Consider the following 15,307-nt stretch of genomic DNA (forward strand, 5'->3'; position numbering starts at 1 on the left):
AGACTGTGTAACATGGGAGGTCCATTGTTTATCCTTAGCATACAACTGCATGCCCTTCCACTGTAAGTGTTGGCTTACTGAAATGCTGCTTGTCGATTTTAGGTGGACGTTGAAGATCTTCTCACTCTCAGTCAGCTGGCCCAGCTCGCAGCAACTCCCTCAAAGCTGAAGACGATGCAAGATGTGACAAAAATCATGACAGTCATCGATCCTGTTGACTTTGGTGCTTTCTTTGACATAGTCTCACCAGCCATTGAGGTAAACATCAGTATAGCTGACACTAATATTACTTGCATTGTTTCTACGCACAAACACATGGCATATTAATTAATTATATTGTCAAAGAGTAACTTTAAAATCCACCTGAAATGCATTTTATGTAACATTGAAATGCTAGTTTATAGGGCACACCTAGCTAAAACCAATGCAGTCTAAAGTTATTCAATAACTCGGCAATTAATCCTACCTTCCTTAAGGTTATGATAGACGGTTACTGCGGTGTTAAGATTTTGTCAAAGCAAACATAAGCAAATTACTTGGCTTACTTAAATAAGCTAGCAAAAATTGACCAAGAAAAATTGTACCAACTAACATCATTTTGCAGACTAATGTTAAAAAAACTAATTTATCTAACGTTAGCCGGTTTCTGTAGCAAGTTTTACCAGTTTTAATAAGAAAATGTTGGTCATTTTACACACATCAAACTTAAACTGAAACACCCTCTTTTTTCACAACTTTATACACAGAAATGTCTACATAGCTTAAATAATGTAGTGTAATACGACATCTCTGCAATAAATCCTCACTTCATTAAGGTTATGATAAACTATTTTAGGGAGGTGTCGAATCCAAGTAATGATAATTTTGGAGGCTGAAGTTTGTGATGCTGTTTAATTGTATTGTACATAGCCCCTAAAGCCCTGTAAGAGGATTTTTTTTTATCTTGCTAGCGTAATTAACTTGCGAGAAAAGTTATTATCTTGTGCACACATGATAAAAAATATACAGCCATTTATATCACTTATATCAAGCTATCTAACCAGATGCTTTAAACCTGCCTGCAAATGTCAAAGTTGGTGTTTTTAGGTGTTGAATGGAGTGGCCCTGTTACTTCTGTACCTCAGCTTATAACACTCTGCTTTCAGCTTGAAACGTAGTGAGTCTGCTCAACTCTCAGTCAAACAGACACATGGGCCTTCTTTTATGGAAAACATTTTGACTTGTCACTGGAGGAAAAGCACAGCTAGTTGTAAATAATGAAAATAATAATGGCTGAATTCCTTTTAACGTCTTTGATTTCGAGGCTCTGGTATTGTGCATGCTTGTTCACTGTCACTCTTACTGAAACTCTTGAGTAGACCAGATCATTTAGTAACACCTGTGCTTCTATAAAAGTCAAAATGTCCTCTTGTGAGCAAGGCTTACCCAACTTCTTAGCCAGGACTCTGCATTCAAAAACCCATACTGCCATCTTTTAGTATGCCAGAAAAAGATTTTGTATGTCCTAGTCGGGCGGCAACCTCATGTTCGGAAAATTCAAGTTAAAGCAGAGGTGCCTTAAACTTGCGTCCTGTCCACTGGCTATTGGGGCGGCTGTGGCACATGAGGTAGAGCGCTTGTCCAGTAACCACAAGGTTGGTGGTTCAAATCCCTACAGTCAACATGCCGAGGTGTCCTTGAGCAAGACACCTAACCCCAAGTTGCTCCCCGGGCGCTTCATTGCAGCCCACTGCTCCTCCGGGATGGGTTAAATGCAGAGAAATAATTTCCCCATTGTGGGACTAATAAAGGATTGATTATTATTATTATTATTATTATTATCAGGATGCGGCTCCTCTGGTTTCATAAAGAACAGCATGATGCTCGTTTCATGAATTATGGTCCCATTTGTAGTAGAAACCAAATAAAGCAGGGTACCATAAACTCATGTTTATTGAGAAGTAAAGTGAGAAGTGGCGTAATTTTCTCATAGACTTTTATACAATCAGACTTAAACTGCTGGCCATTTGAAAGAATGCAAGTTGAGGCACTTTTGCATTGGCTTCACTTTTATGACCTAGAAAGTCCTGCCTGCTTACCAGAGGCTTATAAAGAAAATTTTAGATAAAGGGCATTACACGATTTCTGCAACAAGGAGTTCTGTACAGTATCTCCAGTTGGATTTTAGAAACAAGAAACAGGAACAAAGCACAAGGGAATAAATATATTTGGGTTTTGATATAGCATTAAATAAACAACTTACTAATGGTAACATGATTCATAACATAACTTTTTTACTATAATGTAAACCCTGTAGTTCAAACTCTTATAAATGCTATGGTATATGTCCCCAGATCAACCCAGCCAACTACACAGTTGAGGTGAAATCTGCCTTCCTCCAGGCAGTGTTTGACAGAGGGAATCTGTCCTCTCCAGCTATCAGTGACGCCGAGTTTCTGCTGTGGCTCAGGGTTCGACTAAGCCCTCTCCTAGTTAACCTCTCTCCAAGCTTGGTGACACCCTTATTCGACATTGTGAACAAAAGGAGTTGTAACAGCAGCCAAGAGATGTAAGCATTTATTTTGTTGGAGTTAAGATCATTGTGATGATATGTATTTTTTAATTGCTTAAGACTGATTTTAATCTGAATTTAGGATAACATTGCTGGACACGAAACACTTGACACTCAGCAACAACACCCAACAGGAGATCTACAAAAGAATCCTCCTCTTCCTCCAAGGTTTGCTTGGGACATCATGACAAAACAAAAATTGTTGTGAAGTGGATATGAATTTCCAATTTTTTTTTTCCTCTGGCAATATGTTCCCAAAGTTAAAATTTTGATTATTATTTATTTAAGAGTATTCTGTATTTCGGTACACAGTCATTTCATTTGTGTTTAAAACAGAGTCAACGCCCCTCAAGTGTTACAGTGGTGGAAGCTTCTACATCTATCTGAGAAGCACTTTCCTCAGCTTTGGTTTTCCAGATTTGTCCACGTTCACATCACTTCTGCCACAAACACGCGAGTCAGAGGTAATAACATTACAAAACAATACTTCTATTTAAATTCACACACAAGCGGTTAAATAAGAGTTACCACCTGGTGATAACTTTAATGCAAATTCCCATAGATGTTGTGCTATTCCAGCAGTAATATCCACATTCTCTTTTCTTCTTTTAGCTCCTAAGTACCATCAGCACCTCAGAGCTGCATCAGTTCCTAAGTGAACCCAATGTAATTGGTAACAACTCTGACATCTGTGTGATCTTCAACAACTACAACGACACTCCTGCCTTCCTAGAAAATGTATGTCCCTTATCTGAATGGTGCCATATAAGATATGTTATTTCTGATGAAACATGCCACATGTTGCTTTTACCAGCATTTATATAATGATTTATTCACCATAGACAGTATTTGAACATAATACATATTTAATGGTTTAGGGTTTTACACCAGTCTTTCATTAAACATGTAAATACATCTGTGGGCCATTAGGAGGATGTTCCAGATGATGTGAAGATGGTGACCCTTCCCTGTGTTTGGCCTTTGGCGCTGAGCAGCAATAGCAGATCCGAGGTTGACTCCTGGTTCGACCTGCGGTTGACAAACTATCTTAGATTCCTCAGCAAGAGCCTCATCAGCCCCAACGAAGTGCAGAATGCTTCCTGTCTTGCCTTCAAGAAACTGTAAGTCTCTTCTTTTCACAGTGTCAGAAAGCCCTTGGCCATTATTCAATTTGCGTTCTTTTCCTTTCAATAGGGTCTCTGTATTGGGAAATAACTTCACATACAACTCGGAGTTTGGACATGCTGATGTATACACCAGCATCAGCACCTACTTGAGAACAGGTAAGATGCATTTTTGAGCAAATGTATAATGGATGTGTATCTAAAGGATCTACTACCGACTATCCATGCTGAGTCTAACTTTCTCTAGGTGCAGTCTACACAGCTGAAATTATATATTTTTCTACCCCAAGAGTTTGCTTGAGGTTTTTTATGCATTGGGTCATTTGGTATAGGGTGAGAAGTGTTCATACCCAACTGTCCAAAATTATTTGGGCAAATAGTGAGATTCTACAGCATATTAATGAATAGGGATATGATACCTGCAATTTAAACTGATAAGGCAACTGGATTTTTATACATGTTATTTCCATGTGCAGCTTTACATTTTCTAAAACAAACTTTGCGTCAACAATAATTTTTTGGGATTGTTCAAACATTTTATGGTCAGGATGATACCTAAAGGATCCCAAGTTCCTCTATACCTGCAAAATGAATGACACTCCCATCAGCCTTAACGTACCTTGTGTTTATTGCTTATTGGCAAATGCATGCTAACATGCTTAACTAAGATGGTTAATATTATATCTGCTAAACATATGACGTTAGTATTTAGCTCAAAGCACCACTGTGCCCAATTTCAGCTTCACAGAGTCGCTTGCAAGGCTGTAGACTCACATTTCAGTTTAAGCTCCACTGATCTTTAAATATTTGTGCCATCGTTTGTAATATAAAGAGATAACAATGATTGTTATATTACTTTAGTGTTAAATATATTAAGTTATTTGTTGGCAATGTTATTTGTTTTCCCTATTTTGTAGGCTCTGAAGCCAGATGCTACAATGCCAGTGATGCAGAACTAAATTCTACCGCCTGGTTTGTCAATTACATCGGCAACTTTGTGACATTTATCACTGTGGATGATCTCACCACCTTCACCTCCACCAGTCAAGTATGTCCTGATATCCACTCTATAAAACTTATTTCAAGTTAATGCTTTAACAAAACAAAGAAGATGTTTAGACCAGCCATAGCTCTTACATTTGTAATCTAGTTTTGTTTAAATCTATTTATTGTTTTATTTTTAATACATTTTAGTTAAGGCTGAGAAACCCAAACAGCAATAAAAAAGATGTATTCACCTTTTTGTTGATATATTTTTAAAGGCTGAAGTGTTCTTGGTGGACCAGGCCAACCTGAAGCTCTTTAACAACACAGCAATCCCACAAAACGTAACAGACTACTACATCTCCAAGCTTTTTGAATTTGACCCAAACTTTAGCCCACTGAAGTGAGTATGCACCAATTTGACAAAATCTGTTATTGTGTGTGCAGTATATAATATATATTATTTAGAGGGTGAATGTATGTTTTCCATGAATTAAAATGTCTATATTTGTTTTTTGTCTAGGATTCCAGGCCTTTTCATATGCTCTTCTGAGGTCCCAAGTCTGGCATATTCTTCCATAAATGAAAATGAGACCATACTCATCTTGAATGAGCTGAAGGAATTCTGCAATGGAACAGAGGACCCTGAGGTACCAGCTCTGATTATTTATACACAGAAACAGAGATTGAGTTTTTTGAGAACTTTTTATGGGTAAAACCCCAAAACAACACTTGGTCTATGCCTTTCTTATAATTGTGCATGATTCTCTCCACATCTTTCTCTGACAGATCATTACAACTAAAGTCAAATGATTTTAATTTTTTCTTAATACGGTGTGTTTTATTCTAAAGGTGTCTGCAGCTTTGGCATCCAACATCCAGACTTTCACTTCAGAGACATTTGTGACCCTGGGCAGTGCCACCTCAGGCCTGACCAGCAGCCAGATCACTTCAGTTCCCCCGTCAGTACTGGTTTCCTCTTTGTCCACCCTGAGCTCAGTCAGCAGCTGGAGCCAGGAGCAGTCCACCACAATCATCCAAGCCATCACTACCTCAGGCTTCCTGGTAAAGGCCTTACTGTCCGCTTAACATGGCTGATAATCATGTGATGTGTATTTAATGCTTCAAAGCATTTTTAACAAGCTGTGTTCTGTATTTAGTTCAGCGTGGTTTCATGACCATGACGTATTTTGCATATGCCACTGACCATGACTTTGATAAATGCAAATGTATCAAACAGATCAACAACGGATCCTCCCTGGAATCCCTCGGCACACTCATTGCAGGAGTTCCTTCAGGGTCAATTGAAAAAATCCCAGCGTCTGAGCTATCCACCCTCTCCCAGAGCAGCACCTTTGTTTCCAACATGCTGAAAGCCCCCACAGTCGTCCAACAGACCTTCGTCCAAAAGGTACAAGTTAACTTTTGAGCCATGACTGTTCTAAGATTAAGATTAAAACACATTTGATACTAGGATGCCCATTTTACTGTATTATTATATGGAGCGCATACAAATAAACAAGAGTATAACTTTTTCTTCTCAAAATACTTATTTCTCCCCCGCCACCAAGCGCTGCAGATACTGCCCAGTGCTCACTGTGCTCTTCTCAGCATTTTTGGGTTTTTTATGTGCAATTTAATTATAATGTATGTATAAGTGTTACACATAGCAGGTATACATTTGTGTAAATGCAGAAATAGAATTCAAGAACCCCAGAACGTAATGCATGTTTTATATGTGTTATCTTACAGGAATTTTAGGATGATTTTTGATTGGGGTTTTAACACTATTTAATTACTTGGTAGATCATTTCTCTGAACTCAAATGCCGCCAGCGTGGTGCAGAATGTCCCTGATGCTATGGCAACTGAGATTCCACCGTCCCTGCTGGTACTCTCTGCGGAGACTGCGGAGATCAGTGTGATTAACAGAAAGGAATGGACGGGAGTTCAGGTCAGTATTTGGCGATAAAACAGAATATAGTAAATAGGAGAAAAGTTTTTGCCAATACATTCAGCACCGCACCTCAGTAGCAGAAAGGTTACCATGCATCCATGCAGGACTATTGTTGCATGTCATACCACTCTCTCTCCCACTGTTTCCAGTCTGCCTCTACCCTTCATCTGTCCAATAAAGGCAATAAAATGGCCAACAGGTATCTTTAAATATAGTCAAATTCAGGGTCAATTTGAGGCAATTTTAACAGTTCAACACACACAGCAAAAGCCAACAGGGACTGTCCTGAAGATCCTGTGTTTTTTCCAAAAGTCTGTACTGTTTATGATATCAGATTAAAGCTATAGGAAGACGAAAAAAACTTAAATTTAAAACATAATAAATCTACACCAACACTAGATTTATTATCTTTACAACAATGTATGATAGTATGTATCACAGTTATAAATTGTCGCTGTGAAGAGATAAATAATTACGTTTTTATCTGTCTGTCTTCTAGGCCTCCATGTTTTTTGGAGAACTGGCTGGAACAAACTTTAACGCCGAAGAGTAAGTGAACAAGCTCTGCGACATTTTCTTTTCCCCATGGAAGATTTTCATGACCTATTAACCTTTTTAGTGTTTTTTCTATTGTTCCCAAAGGTTTAATCCGTCTGTTCTGCAAGGCTTCACGTGCACATCAGCTAGTAGAATAAAAGAAACCAGAATCCGGGGGTTGGTCCGTGCCTGTAGGCCGAGGAAAGGCAGGGCCAAGGTGCAACTGAAAGAATCACAGGTAAATTCAAATTAAATCTAACTAAAACCAAGCTTAATTAAATTAAATAACTAAGGCCCTTTATCTGAAGTTGATAATTAAAATAAATTGGACATATAACAAATAGAGTCATCAATTTAAAAAAGTATGTTGTGTTATGGACTTGTTTAAAAATAAGTATTATTCTGTGTCTTTGCATCATTTTCTACAGCTCACCTGCATGAACAACCTGCTCAAAGGCAACTTCTCCCAGACCTTTACAGATTATCCCTCAGACATGCTTCTCTACTTAAAGTGAGTCTGTCTCCACGCATTTCTTTTGGAATTGCCTCATGATGTGCTTGCAATATAATATGGGATACATGTGCCCATTAATGTTCCTTCTATACCTCTTATTACAGCGGCAAAGATGTCAAGACGTCCAACTGCAGGTCATACTTTTCCGCTGTGGGTGCTGCAGACTTCTCTGTTGCCTCCAGTGTTTTGAACAAGGCCTCGCTGCTACTCAGTGAAGCCAGGACCTGCTTGGTGAGTGTCATTCAAATTAGGGTTTGCTTGGTTTAGCTAAGGGTGATAGGGTAGGCTGCAGCTTGTTGTTACTGTAGGTAGTCATCCCAAACATATAACTTTTATTGCAAGCAATGAAAAAGTTTCACATAAATACTAAAATGTACGAGGGAGCAAGCAACATTCACAGTATTACTTGAAAACAAAAAGGTCATTTCCAATATGCTATAAGTGGTAACAATGTTAGACTGTCAAGGTACTGTGGCACATTTTAAAGTTAAATATTGTTTTTACCTGTCTAGGGTATAACTGGTGAGAAACTGAGCAAAGACAATGTGGAGGTCCTAGGAAATATGGCCTGCACTCTGGACAGTTCTTACATCGAGAATGCTGATCCTCTCATTCTGGAAAAACTCAAAGCCTGCAAGGACTTCTCTGAAAGCCAGGTGGCTGCCATGGAGATGCTGCTGCTGTCTGGGAAAACAAAATATGGGTACAAGAATTTGATTAATCTATAGCTATTAGGCAGCAAATTAAAAGATAATGGTGGTGATATTCTATATTATTCTCATTGTTAGCATAGTCAGCAAATCCCATGAAACGACCAGAACCAACATTGAATGATCTTACCATCAAGTTTGTCTGTGTGTCCAAAACCTGATAGCATATTACATATCCAGGAAATATTAAAAGCACATCAGTAATCCTGACACTCACTTACAAATGCTGAAAATAGTCCCCAACAAATATTTTAATATTTTGTAAAACAAACTACAGAACCGGCTGTTATTATTATTATATAATTTAAACTATATATTTGTGATCCTTTTTTTGTTAAAATATTTTTTTCAACAAACTGAGTTGGGACCGAGTGCCACACAGTCAGAGAGTATTAAGGGATGGACAAAATTGGAAATATAGAGCTTTATGTTGTTAATGTTAATGTTTTTTTCTACTTTCCAGCTCAATTTGTACTGAACCCCATACAAATTACTTTATTTAATAGTGATTGTCAAATAACAACAATGACTAAAGTCAATTGTCATGCTTAATCATTATTTAAGTAGGTGAATCTGGAGTTACTACCAAATGTTTTAACACCACCCAGCTCAACTCCTGTCACCAAGTGGGTATCAAGGTAGAAAGCCCGACCAAAGGAACATATCATCATCTGTTTTTCAGGAATGTCACCACCTGGAACAAGCAAACACTGGACAACCTCGGTATCCTGCCTCTATATTTAACAAGAAACTTCTGGGGCCAGTTCAAAGCTGTACGTGTTTCACCTTTACATGATTCTTAATGCTAATTAGTCCAATTATATTTATTTAATCTTATGTTTTTAAAGTATCTTTAAGAGACACCTTACTAAAACAACTATTTATTTTGCAGCCAACAAAGAGAAGGTTCCTAAAGACCTTTATGTCCCAACGGAGGAAAACAAAGACAAAGAAGAGCAAGCTCAAGGTGCTGTTTCGACAGATCAGCGCTGGCAGGATAAAACGAGGAGCAGGTAAAGATGAAATTGCAAAAAGCTACAGTGGTTTTTTTTCCTACTTTACAGACGTTGATACAGTACAATATTTTATGAAACTGGTGAGCATTTATATGTATTTGTGTGAATTTCATAGAATGACTTAAAGCAAATTGATACACTGGTGTGTCTAAAACCACTTACTTTTTTTCCACACATTGGTCAATTATCCTCAAGGCTGCACTGTGGGCAACATCACCCAGGTGACAGTCAGCGACAATTCCTTCCCCTTTGGCTACGACCAGACGCAATTTGACCTCTGCCTGGACATCTCTGTTCTGAAGGACAACCTCTACTCTATCTGCGAGAAAGTGGACGACGATGACTTCCAGAAAATCATTCTGAAGAAACTCAACCAGGTAATTTTTGTATATGAAATGGTTGCTTAGCATGATTGAGATATTCCTTCACCATTCAGCCTCGCTGGTAATGGAGTTTTTCCAAACATATCCAGAATTCTTGAGAAATAACTACACAGGGATTGTTACAGGAATATACCAGAATGTGTTTCATATCTTTTGAGACATATTTATTATATTACGTGGTTGTTTTCAGTTGTTATTTGTGAATGTGATTATCAATTTAGAGGTTATTATGGTATCATGTGGCACTGGCAAAAGTGGATCGGATTCATCTATTTATAGGTAAATGCAGCGGGATTTTCATTAACATGATTTAATTTTTTATTTCATGTGTTACTCCACATTCTCTGTTCTTCCAGGCATTCCCATCTGGTGTTCCTGATGAGCAAGTTCAGGTGCTGGGTTCAGTGTCTCGTGTGGCATCACTTGATGACATCTCCAAGTGGAGCATCACCAAAGTTGACACCCTGGCAGCACTCATGAAAGCTGATGATGGATCATGGGAGGCAGCAAAGGTACAATGTAGAGGGATTATCAAGACGACAAAATGTCGAGATTTGAATCTTAAAACTGTCTTATCTAAAATATTATGAAATATACCCATACCTGTGTACATTTGCTCACTTTCTGTGTCATCTTTGATGTTGTTTAGAGCAAAGAAATCATCACCAAGTATCTGAATACTGTTGGAAACTCCCTGGGAAGCGCTGAGCTGAACAGTATTGACTCCAACCTGTGCTCATTAGACACCAGTACACTGAGTACAATCACCCCAGACAGTATCAGGTGGGTTGTAGCATTCAGCTTAAAGGTGCCTTAACATGACCCCTGTGAGTGATGATACAGATTAAACACTGTATGTTACTGTCTCCTTGAACCTTGTCAGGAATACCAAGCCTCTGAATGTGGGGTCATGTTCATCTGAGCAGAAGAAAGTCCTGTATGAGATCAGTAAAATTTCCTTCAGCACACTCCGTTCCAGCTCCCCTACCTATTACAATTTGATTACTCCCTATCTAGGTAAGAATTCAAGCTAAGTGTCTTTCCAGCTGTTTGTCTCTCCTCTTGTGAAACTGCTCTCTAATCTCCTGTTTTCCTCTCTACTATGAAAGGTGGAGCCCCTCTGTCGGATGTAGTAGCACTGTCAAACCTGAACATCAGCATGGATGTAAACACTTTCCAGAGTCTGGATTCTAACGTGATCAATGTAAGGATACTAGAGTTGACAACAGAAAGGGTTTTGGACAAGCACTATCTATGCAGTGGTTTTATTGTGAATATACGGCAATTGAGCTGAGATGATGCTTTAGCATAACTTAAATCTTAAAACTGTAATGGATTTGGGAGAATCTGAGGATCAGTTGAACCATTAAAGGATGTGAAATGCTCAATGACTCCTATAATTTAGAACTTAAACCAATCTGAGTCTTTTCCAAGAATATGCGTTTTATGTTCAGTTTGATTCCCTTTATTGTGAGTACTTTTCCTTTGGGCCAAAAAGCTGTCAGGTGCTAGGGTGAAAACTAACAGTTTTTTAAATCCTTACTGTATTTTTGAAAATGTAAATGATCATTTAAAATGATTATGGTTTATCACTAAAGTGTATCTAGGAAAAAGAATTTAAGCAACTTCCTTTCAAATCTATATTTTCCCGGTTGCTTATGTGTCAAAACTTCAGACCAATTTTCACACTGTTTCATTTGTAATATGCAGGGTTTGACTGTGAACGATGTTAAAAGCCTCATGGGTAACCAGCTACAAGATCTGAAGCTGTTTGAGAACGCTACCGTGGTTCAGCTCTGGAGAAACATGCAAACACAGGCAGACCTGGACACACTGGGTGTGAACCTGACCACCAACAGAGTCGACATGACAACTGCAGCATCCAGCTCTACTCCATCAGCTGGAACCAGCACTGTGACAGCAACAAATGGTAAAAAAAACAATTTTTTTGTGTAAAAAATTTGGGGCTGACCCCTTAAAACAACCAAAGGTGAGCAACTATGACCTCATTTTCAGTACCAGTTTAACCACTGTCAATGAAATGTGCATTTATTGCTTAAAATTCCTGTTTTAGTGTTAATGTCCTCACTCTGAATGGTTTTCAGCCTCAGAAGGACACCAGTGTGCAATCATAACATAGAAGTGTATTGTTAATGGTAATATTTGAATTCACGTCCAGTTAATGATATGCAATAAAATAGATTACAGTAGATGAAGTAACACTGCTGCAATCACTGAGTGACCACATCGAATCTCAATGCAATCTGACTGATTTTACAATGTACTGTCTGACTACATTGCATCTTATCCACAGGAAACCCAGGCAGCTCAAGCGCAAGCCCGACCACGGTTAAAACAACCAAAGGTGAGCAACTATGACCTAATTTTCAGTACCAGTTTAAACACTGTCAATGAAATGTGCATTTATTGCTTAAAATTCCTGTTTTAGTGTTAATGTCCTCACTCTGAATGGTTTTCAGCCTCAGGAGGACACCAGTGTGCAATCATAACATATAAGTGTATTGTTAATGGTAATATTTGAATTCACGTCCGGTTAATGATATGCAATAAAATGGATTACAGCAGATCACGTCCAGTTAATGATATGCAATAAAATAGATTACAGTAGATGAAGTAACACTGCTGCGATCACTGAGTGACTACATTGAATCTCAATGCAATCTGACTGATTTTACAATGTACTGTCTGACTACATTGCATCTTATCCACAGGAAACCCAGGCAGCTCAAGCGCAAGCCCGACCACGGTGAAAACAACCCAAGGTGAGCGACTAGGACCTAATTTACAGAACCAGTTTAACCACTGTCAATGAAATGTGCATTTATTGCTTAAAATTCCTGTTTTAGTGTTAATGTCCTCACTCTGAATGGTTTTCAGCCTCAGGAGGACACCAGTGTGCAATCATAACATATAAGTGTATTGTTAATGGTAATATTTGAATTCACGTCCGGTTAATGATATGCAATAAAATGGATTACAGCAGATTAATAAACACTGCTGCGATCACTGAGTGACTACATTGAATCTCAATGAGATCTGACTGATTTTACAATGCACTGTCTGACTACATCGCATCTTATCCACAGGAAACCCAGGCAGCTCAAGCGCAAGCCCGACCACGGTGAAAACAACCCAAGGTGAGCGACTAGGACCTAATTTACAGAACCAGTTTAACCACTGTAAATGAAATGTGCATTTATTGTTTAAAATTGCTATTTTAGTGTTAATGTCCTCACTCTGAATGGTTTTCAGCCTCAGGAGGACACCAGTGTGCAATCATAACATAGTAGTTTATTGTTAATGGCACTATTTGAATTCAAATTATGTTAATGATATGCAACAAAATGGATTTACAGCAGATGAATTAATGCTGCTGTGATCTGACTGATTTTACAATGCACCATCTGACTACATTGAATCTCATCCACAGGAAACCCAGGCAGCTCAAGCGCAAGCCCGACCACGGTGACAACAACCCAAGGTGAGCGACTACGATCTAATTTATAGTACCAGTTTATTTATGATATGCAACAAAATGGATTTACAGCAGATTTAATGCTGCTGTGATCTGACTGATTTTTACAATGCACCATTACATTGAATCTCATCCACAGGAAACCCAGGCAGCTCAAGCGCAAGCCCGACCACCGTGAAGCTATATATTGATCCATATATTGCTTCAAATTGTATTTGCTTAGTGCTTGCTTTATCTGTTTTTAAACTATGTGAAAAATGACAACTGTTGAAAATACAATTCTGCATTAATGATGAAAGTAGTTACAGTATGAATGTTTTTTTTTTGGCTTTGATTTCTAGCTATTACCTCACGTGGGGAAGCACAGCTTGGAAAATGCACAACATCCCTATTTGTGGCTGCTCTGCTGACAACTGTACTGCAAATGTTACAACAAATAATCTAGTGATTTCCTAATCATATTAATCAATAATCAATAACTACCAAACTACTTATTTTTAATTTTTTCACTTAAATCTTTTATGTGTGATTCATTCATGTTATTGTAAGTTATTTATCCATGCCTAAAGAAAATTGTTTTATTGCAACTGTTTAACCTCAATCTATCCGTTCATGTTGTATAACTATGCAATTGAACAATCATAGGAATTAATAAATATGTTTTAAATGGTGATCTGGAGTATAATCTGGGATTTGTAAAATGAAGCACTGTTAATAATAATAATATGTATGTTCAATTAGTATTAAAAGCTAATGTAAATTAAAAAACGAATCCCTCAATTTTATTGTATTATCTATTATTAATATTTAAACTGCCTTTCTATTCTTCCAATCAATAAACACATACTAATACATATCTAATCTTTGTGTTTTTGTCTTTTGGAGCAGATTTTAAAGAAATTTAACCTATGATTTTTATGGATTTTATCTACCACTATCAAATCCAACATGAATATTCTCCAAAGTTAGAGTGTATAAAAAAAAGTGTCCTTCTTGTTAGATTTGGACTTTAATAACAAACAAAACCTTTTTTAGTCCTGAGGTTTATGAAAGTTGATGACATGTCTTCAAAGCCATGATTGGGTGTATGCCAGATTTATGTAGCTATTGGGAAAATATATTTTAAGATATTTGCAAGGCATTATAAGGTATGAAAGACATATTGATGTAGTACAGTTTGGAAAATGTAATGTTTTGTATAATGCAAAGTGATTTGTCTATTCCTACCTAAAACGTCCTACTAAAATACATAAGCCCACTAAATACGTTGTAGTATACCATTGAAGAAAACTATCTTATAAACTTAACAGTATGCATCCATGGTAGCAGCTGTGTGACTTAGACACAGTGATGCTTTGAGTTAAATGCTAATGTCAGCATGCCAATATGCGCACAATGTCCACGCTATAATATAGCAGGTATAACCTTTACAGGTAACGTAGTACAAAGAGCGACAAAGTCCAGTAATGTAGGAGTTCGTACTTACGTAAATCCACTTTTGAAGTGAACCAAATCTTTTCTTAAACATTACCAAGTAGTTTATTTGCGTAAACACCGCAGGGGCTTGCGCAGATGCACTGATCACTTGTGTTCCAGGAAATTCATAGGAAAACACATGAAAGGAACAAAATAATTTTAAGCAATTACTTATGCACGAAACTAATGAATGAAAAAGTGTTTAATTAATTGGGTAACACATTTTACATGATCTTGAGGAAAGATGCAACGTTGTGGGATCAGCAAAGTCACTACAATTCATCCCGAGGGGCACATGTGTGAACTGAATTTTATGGCAATCGATCCAATAGTCGTTGAGATATAACACTAAGAAACACAACATTCAACCTCCTGGTGGCCCTCAAGAAAAAGTCAGGGGATCACCAAAGTCAGTATCCTCTGGGCACCATGAATATATGAATATATGCAACAAAAATCATATGGCAATCCATTCAATCGTTGTGGTTACATTCAACGGTGGACTGACTGATGATTGCATGGCAAAAAGGGAAAAAAGCCCGCTTTTTAGTAATACAAAA

The sequence above is a fragment of the Anoplopoma fimbria genome, chromosome 15 (assembly GCF_027596085.1).
Source record: "Anoplopoma fimbria isolate UVic2021 breed Golden Eagle Sablefish chromosome 15, Afim_UVic_2022, whole genome shotgun sequence".
In the NCBI taxonomy this organism is placed as follows: domain Eukaryota; kingdom Metazoa; phylum Chordata; class Actinopteri; order Perciformes; family Anoplopomatidae; genus Anoplopoma; species Anoplopoma fimbria.